Source organism: Oncorhynchus masou, chromosome 28 (genome assembly GCF_036934945.1).
Source record: "Oncorhynchus masou masou isolate Uvic2021 chromosome 28, UVic_Omas_1.1, whole genome shotgun sequence".
Taxonomy (NCBI): Eukaryota; Metazoa; Chordata; class Actinopteri; order Salmoniformes; family Salmonidae; genus Oncorhynchus; species Oncorhynchus masou.
In genome coordinates, this window is record NC_088239.1 from 53037457 (window position 1) to 53046204 (window position 8748).

An 8748-nucleotide genomic window follows, 5' to 3' on the forward strand; every position below is an offset into this window, starting at 1 on the left:
TTTTCTATCCTAAGCTATCAATTATATGCATATTCTAGCATCTGGTCCTGAGAAATCGCCTGTTTACTTTGGGAACGTTATTTTTCCAAAAAATGAAAATAGTGCCCCCTAGTTTCAAGAGGTTAATTAAAAAGTTCAGAGATAGGCTTGGTGATGATAGGGGCAGCAACTTAAAGAAGAGTCAAGTTTAAGGAGCTGCTTTAACACTTCGGACTCAGTGACCGCCTGCAGGGAGAAACTTTGTAGTGGGGCAGGGGAAAAAGAGGGAGGAGCATTGGGGATCGTCACATTAGAAGGGGTGGGAGATGAGGAAATGTTGGACAGGCAAGGCGGCATGGCAGAGTCAAATAGGAATCCTGACTTAATGAAGTGGTGACAAAAGAGCTCAGCCATGTGCTTCTTGTCAGTAACAACTACATCATCAACATTAAGGGACATGGGCAGCTGTGAGGAGGAGTGTTTATTCTCCAGGTCTTTAACCGTTTTCCAAAACTTCTTGGGGTTAGACCCACAGAGAGAGAACTGCTCCTTAAAGTAACTAACTTTGGCCTTATAGCCTGAGAGCACTTATTTCTAATTTGCCTGAACGAGAGCCAATCAGCCTGAATATGCGTGGGCTGAGCGATTTACCAAATTGAATTCTTGAGTTGGAGTAATTTTGACAGATAACAGTCGAACCAGGGGCTGAACCTGTTTTTAATTCTCATTTTCTTTATGGCCGTGTATTTGTTAACGATACCACTGAAAATATCAAAAAAGAAGGTCTAATCGTCTTCGACAGAGTGTATCAAGCTGATTCTGAAGTGCCTATCCAAGAAGGCTCAAGGTCATTGGCCACAGTTAAAATGATGTAAAATCATGTTATATCTACAGTAGCTTTGATTGGACTGATCATGTCAACATCTTACTTTCAAAATCTTAGCTAGCAGTCATCATCATGAATCACCTGTACACCTCTTAAACAAGTCGACAATCTACTGGTGAATCCTGGTCATATGAAGAGAAATAACGAAGAGAAATTATAGATAAAACGTACCGGTGCTCATTGGACATAAACAGTACACAAGTTGGAAATTGTCTTTTCAACAATGAGTGGTTTGGAAGAAATCAGTGGCTAACTGCAAGCATTGCAAACAATCACTAGCCTGCTATTCAGTGGTGGGTGTGTGGTCACAATTCATGGTTTAAGGGTCTCTTTTCCAAGCTTAAAATGATAAACATTCAACATAAGCCATGCTGTCAATCCAGCATGATTTCTGCCGCGCTCAAAACAACTGTTAACTCAGAACTGGGAAATCGTACTTCATTGAGTTCAAGACAACTGGGAACTCAGGAAAAAAACAAGCCCCGACTGGGAAAATACATTTTTAACAGTCATCCAAATCGGGATCTCTGGCCTCTTTCTAGAGCTACAACCTGAAGATCACTGACGTCATCATGATTCTACCTTGATTTTTTTCCTGAGTTCCCTGTTGTCTTGAAAGCACCATAAATCCAGAGAATGCCAGACTTTGATGACAAATTTTGCTCACGAAAGATCGCCACACCACCTTCAAGTTCAAGTGAGCACAACAAGGTGAGTCCAAAATGTCTTGTATTGCTGCAGCATAAATTATGTAAAATGCCAGGGTGATATGTATACTGTAGCTGAGAAAGTAATACTAAGTGTATGTTGTGTAGTAAGCTGTTAGTAGCCCATGTGCCTCATCCTAATAATTTGGTATATTTTCCCCTCTTAATTTCGCCTACTGTTCTGACTTGGTGGTGCACATGTAGCCTATAACCGGTTTAGAGAAATTGTCTGCGTATGTCTTCATTGTCTGCGTATATGCCCCCTTTATTTATCCTACGGTTCTGACTTGGTGTACAGTGAGAATACTGTAAGAACGGCCCATGTTCTGAATTCTGTCGCTGTACATTTCAAAAGTGCTGAACAAATATTTATATTAACTACGTTCATTAATGTCTTAATCGAAATTACGGATTGCCTCTTGTCTGCTTATCATCTCCTTATGCCATAGTTTGTACATCACAATTGTCAGTAGAAATCACATTTGTTTAAGCAAGTCAGGCATATCAGTGTGTGTTAAAGGCAGTAAATGAATTAACTGTTTTGCTGTCAGACAAGGCTCTGCTGATAGCCAGGTGTAGTAGTGGCAAGGTGTTTGGACTGCTGTTGGGACTCTGCTGTTGGGGCAGCTTTATGTAGGCCCTAACAGTTTGTGGGCACTGTTTGTCACTGTTATATTGCAATTCATGTATTGTTTAGTGTTGTGTTGTGTAGTGGCTTTGCTGGCATGCATCCCCCAATTTTTTTGTTAGTTTGCCCAACCAAGATTTACATTCTAAAATCGCCAATGGCTACTCATAGTCTGTCTGACTCTGCACTGCAACTGGGGCAGCAATACTGCAGATAACCAACAAAGACGAGACAGCCTATAGAGAGGAGGTAAGTTAACTGGCATTCTGGTGCCAGGACAAAAACCTATCCCTCAACCTCAGCAAAACAAAGGAGTTGATTGTTGACTTAAGGAAGCAGAGGATGGAACACGCCCCAATCCACATCAACGGGACTGCAGTAGAGAGAATCAGCAGTTTTAAGTTTCTCAGTGTCCACATCACATAGGACGTTACATGGACAAACATACTGTATAAAACTTGAAACTTGATAGTCCGATAGAAAGACCGTGTTACACAACACAGCCATTCATGTACACCTCTTAAAGGCCCAGTGCAGTTGGAAACGTGATTTCCTGTGTTTTATATACAAGTAACTGCCAAAATAAAGGAAACACCAACATAAAGTGTCTTAATATGGCTTTGGGCCACCACGAGCGGCAAAAACAGCTTCAATGTGCCTTGGCATAGATTCTACAAGTGTCTGGAACTCTATTGGAGGAATGCAACAATTAGCATCACGGCTAACGCTATTGTTAATAATGACAAATAACACTGCCATAAATGTCCTTAATGTAAAGAAAGAAAGGTAGTGTTTTATGTCACACGATCTGTGAATACTCCATACATTAAAACTGACAGTCCCCAAAATCGTACTAGAATTACTGAAATAAATATGTATATGTTTACATTACTTATTTGTATTTATTTCCCACCATTTTCTAAGTCAGAAGACAGCCATCCAGACCTTCCTAGGACCATGTAAATGTCCTCTGTCGATTAAACTTGTATTTGCCTCCCTCTGGTGGTCGGCTGCATCATTCCATCCATTTATATCACTTCACCGTAATGTTACTTCAAAGCAATCTTTGAATTTGTCCCAAGAAGGCGGATCTAAATACATAACTTTCATAGCTCTACGATAAAGAATCCGACCTACACTTTTCCTTAAACCTAAAATAAGTAAAGAAGTAATTATGTGTGAAAGTCAAAAATGTGTTTTACGTCAGAGACAGACACATTGCCTATACTAAGGATTCCCCCTCGTCTATAAGAGGGACGCACGCTGTTTAAATGGACCAAATGTTGATTTAGACGTTCGCAAAAGTAACAGGTTTTTTCACTAATGTCATAATATGTTTGGTAAAGTAATAAAGAAGGTGAAATATTTTGGGTAGATATTCCTAAAACGGATTATAGCAATATACTGTATGGACATATTATAAAGTATGAAAAGGCTTATTCATTCACAATTGTATTTTATCATATCATCTTGGTATAGATTTTATTGTACTTTTACGTGTACTGGATCATATTTGTTGAAATGTTTTTTTTCTTTCTCAGACATAAATGAACAATTCCTGGTGAAAGCCAAAGGTCATAGCTTTCTAGGGAGGGGACACTACTAGATTAACGAAATATTACCCTCTTGTTAGATTGATGACTAAAGCCATAGCAAAACAGTGCAAAACGTCTGTCAGCTCAACTTTAAATCATGAATTATGGACAACTCTTGAACTAGGGTGCCCAATTTTTCAGTTTTTGATTTGTTAAAAAGTTTGAAATATCCAATAAATGTCGTTCCACTTCATGATTGTGTCCCACTTGTTGTTGATTCTTCACAAACAAATACAGTTTTATATCTTTATGTTTGAAGCCTGAAATGTGGCAAAAGGTCACAAAGTTCAAGGGGGCCGAATACTTTCGCAAGGCACTGTACATAATTAGAATAGATCAATACAATAGAATGGCCCACCCTGTTCTTCAATCACAATAATTACATAATTATGCATCATTCGCTTCGATCATCAACTCACCCATTTGTCCCATTTATCCCCCATCATACTTTACTTCATTTATTTCATCCGTTGTAATATATGTGAAACTAGTTTCAGTATAGTTTAGGTTCAGTTTCTAGGCAATTATCGGGGTGATTATCAACTGGGCACGGCACCTCCAACTGTTGGAAAAAAGAGGGGAACAGGCCCTACTGTCAGGCGAAGGAGGGGCAACAGGGAAAACCATTTAGAAAATGACATGCCCTCCTAAAAGTGGTTATAACTCCAATTATGTTTGTGATATTACGATTCTAACAATGACAGTGTGTTAATATAGACTTTAAAAAGGGGCATGACTTTAAAAATGGCAGAAAAATCTTTTTTTTCTTCTTTTTTTTACAGCAGATAATAAATTCATGAGCACTCCAAATGACTGCTTTAGCAGTTATAGTGTTAATAGACCCGTAATAAAGAGCGTTCTAAACCTCTCTGCCAATAACAGCTAGATTTACTTTATAATTTAAACCTAACTTAACCTATGACCTGACTCATCACCTTATGTATTACTGCCCTCCAGGTGCAAGTGATCCCACCCCCCAAAAAAACAACCGAAATAAAATAAACACAAATGCCTCTGAGCCTCCCATGCATGCTTTCTGTACCTAACAGTAAATCTAAATAATATAAAAACTAAATATAAATATTTTTATACAACTGAAACTAGCAAATCAGGTTCGAAAAACTGAATGTAACTAAACTAAATTTCTAATTCAATGACACAGTATTTAAAATCAAATAAAAATTGGCGAGGGTGGGCTGTATTCTCCTCCTGGCATGAAGGGAGCTTGATGTGTGTGTGTATGATTGTATGATGCCAGACGATTGTTCATGCCTCTGTTTTAGAATAGGAAACCCCTGTCATTTTCCCAATTCTGTTAAATCACCCAAATAGTCGATCATCTTGAAGCTTATTTTTACATTGCAGTCAAGTCACTATAAATAACCCTGAAGAGATTATAAATTCAAAATGTCTGTTTGCTGCATTTTCTGGGGTACAGAGTGTTGCTGGTGAGAGGTGTTGCATCCTTCACACCCCTCACAGTGCCTCATCTGGGTGTAATCTGTAAATAATCTCTGCAATATCTGGTGCCAGGGACCAGGGAAAGACTGGAAAGGTCTCTAATAAATAACACATCAACAAATATCTCCAACATATCCATCACTGCCATAACATAGTAATATCCATTGCAGACACTTTCATAAATACCCTCATATTTGAATCACAGGATATAGGCCTATGTGACTCTGTGTCTCAATCAATCGGTTTGCTAGAGAAATACATAACAGCATCACTTGTCATCAACAAGACTACTGTTCCTGATTTGGCACAACAGTTGGGTCGTTCCACCAATTCAGTGTCTTTTGAGAAGTGTAACTTGTTTTTTGTTTTTTTAAGAAAAAAGGTTTGATTTCACCTAATTGTAACATTCTGTCATCAAGAACACATGTTCAACTTAATAAAAAATGAATTTTCCCATCTCAAGAAGTTACGTTTAAAAAAAAATGACTATAGTAAGTGCCTATTAAAGGGCATTTCATTTAATTTAAAATGCAATATTGTTGCACAATTTCTACTTAAAATATCAAAGGGACAAAAAAGGTACTCCTTTCGTGGAACTACCCAGTTGAAGATGATCTCTGATCACATAGACGTCATTTGTGCACTGACAATACCTTGGGGCCTCTCACCTTTAAATAAGACAATTGAATGAAATACCAGGAGAGAACGTCCTGTGGAAAGTGGGCCATGCAGGCTTACAAGATGTTGTTGCAGATGACTAACCACTGCCACTGCATATTTGATATGCCCCCTGCATCCCAGTCAGCACCCATGCCTGCCTGGCTACTAATAGACACACACTAGTGGAGCAAAGACTCACTGTAGCCTGGATACAGGAATATTAGAGGAAACCAGATCAACCTGATGTGATTTGCCCCAACTATTGCGGTAGCAACATTTCTGTCAGATCTACTAATCCATCTCATATGATAGAAGAAATTGTCGTAACATGAGATACACAGACAACTCACTATTCTGTTCTTAGCCCTGGAATCAGAAGCTGTGGTCTAGTGAAAGACAAATCAAGATGACAAACTTGAGTTGTTGTTGTCTGTTTCTATAAAGTTTGTTTCTCTGTAATGAGCAGTTGGAGGGCAGTACAGAAGACGTTATGATGCTCAGATTAGAACAGCTTGGCCTATATTCTGTGAAAACCATTGTTGTAAGTTTGGGGTAATATGGAATGAGCAAGGTGACTGCCAGGGTTAAAAAAAAGTCTACGTTCAGTCATTTCAAAAGAATATTTCTCAAACAGAGTGGATGGAAAACTGTGTATGTGTGCATACGTATTTAACTATACTTGTGGGCACCAGAAGTCCCCACAAGAGTAGTAAACAAACAAAGAATTTGACCAACTGGGGACATTTTGTTGGTCCCCACAAGGTCAAATGTTTTCTCTAGGGTGTTTAGGGTTAAGGTTAGAATTAGTGTTCGGGTTAGAATTAGGTTTAGGGTTAGGAGCTTGGGTTAGTTTTAGGGTTAGAAGCTATGGTTAGGTTTAGGGTTAAGGTTAGGTTTTGCAGTTAAGGTTAGGAAAAGTATGTGTGTGTTATGGAGCAATTTCAGTGCGAACAGACATTTTATTTGAATTAGATAATTTTGTATTAGGATATTGAATTTGAATTTAATATTTTTTCATTTGTAATGCACAACTTGAATAATAAAATTCATAATTTCAACTTTTTGCAATCAGTTTTAAAATTCAATTTCAATATAATTGAAAATTCAAATTCAATATTTATATATTGGTAGATATTGCATTCATTGTCCGTGTATCAAGTTTACAAACTATTATGTCAAGTTTATCAAAGTTTCATATATTCAATTTATCGGATACATTCAGATTCAGTTTTCTAATTCAGTAATCTAAATTCCGATTCAAAACCAGAGACAACATCCTGGTACTTTGAAAGCCAGGAAAAGTAGAGGAGAACAGATAGAATACAACACTGTGGTAAACAGAAGCTTCTGGTGGTTTCTGAAGCCAATGTGGCATGTTGAATAAATGTTCTTCTTTATGAATTTGGCTCTACCGTTGGAAATGTTTTGGCTATAAATTATTATGACCCTTTTCCTGAAAGCTTAGACTCTCTGAAGTATGGACGTGCCTTTTGTTCCCCTCCATGATGACCACATGCCGCGCAGGACACAACAGAAGGGAGTGTCCCAAAAACTGCAATTTGGCTGAATAATTGAATAGCCCTGTCATAGCCTTTCTAGGGATAGTCATTCCAGTTTCCACTCCCTATTAATCTTGCTCTTGTGACTGACTGGGGTCGAAGCAGGCCTCCTGCATGTCACAAGACTGTGTTAGCCCACTTAGCTAAAGCTCAAAAGGATGAGTTCAGGAAGCTAACACAAGTCTTAAAGTCTCCAGCAAGGTTACTCATCAAAAGAGCGTGGTTTATCGAACCACCTCTGTTACATTTCACCCCCCTTTGACCAACTCCGAGATCACGGCACCAATATAACTGACTGGGTTCTAAATCAGGCCTTTTGCACAACAACAACCCTTCCTGTGGCAAAAAGAAGCAGAAGGATCTGTGCACCCCATTTAAGGGTTTGGTGATCCATGCGTGTGATGAGCAACCTTGCCTGAGACCTAAAGACGTGTTAGTTTGACTGATGGGGTTCTAACCCAGGGCTCCTGTGTGCCAGGCAATGCAACTTTTCAGTTCTCAGACAAGTTACTCATTATGCGAGCATGGTCACCGAACCACCTGTCTTACACTTCACCCCCCTTTGACCTCCTCCTTGAAGAGACCCATCCAAGTCACAGGACCAATGCCTAGGCTTTAGCTCAACAGGCTAACAAATTCTTAACCGAGTCAGTCACATTACCCTTATGACTACCCTTGCCGGAAACTAACGCGTCTAACATGTATTCGTGTAGCAGATGTGGATCCGTGAAACTCACCACTCAGCCTGAAGTGACCTTGCGCCATTGAAGGAGGCCCTTTTCAATAGCGCGATGGTTTGGAATGCTTCAGGATGGCAGTCACGTTTGTTTACGAGGCAGAAGTCCTGAGTTTGAGTCTCCATCTGAGCTATATCATAGGGAAGTGGTACTTGCAGGCATCATGGCGTCCTTTACAATGGTGCCACTGGACTCAGATCTACAGTTGCACTCAGTTTAACCACTGGGGTCGCTGTGGAGTGAATTTGGGGTGTGAATGGAGCAGATGGGGATTTGTAAACTCACTCTTCAGCCTGAAGTGTCACACCTTGCGCTATTGAAAAAGGCCTTTTTCAATAGCGCGTTTGGAATGCTTCAGGGGGAGGGGGGGGGGGCTAGGTTATGTGTTTTTGCGACGCAGTGGTCCTGAGGCTCAGTATGAGTAGTGTATCATCCTTTAAATCAAATTATAGTTAATCTGTTAAGTGCGCCGAAAACAACAGGCTTACTTACAGGCTCTAACCAATAGTGCAAAAAAGGTATTAGGTGAACAATAG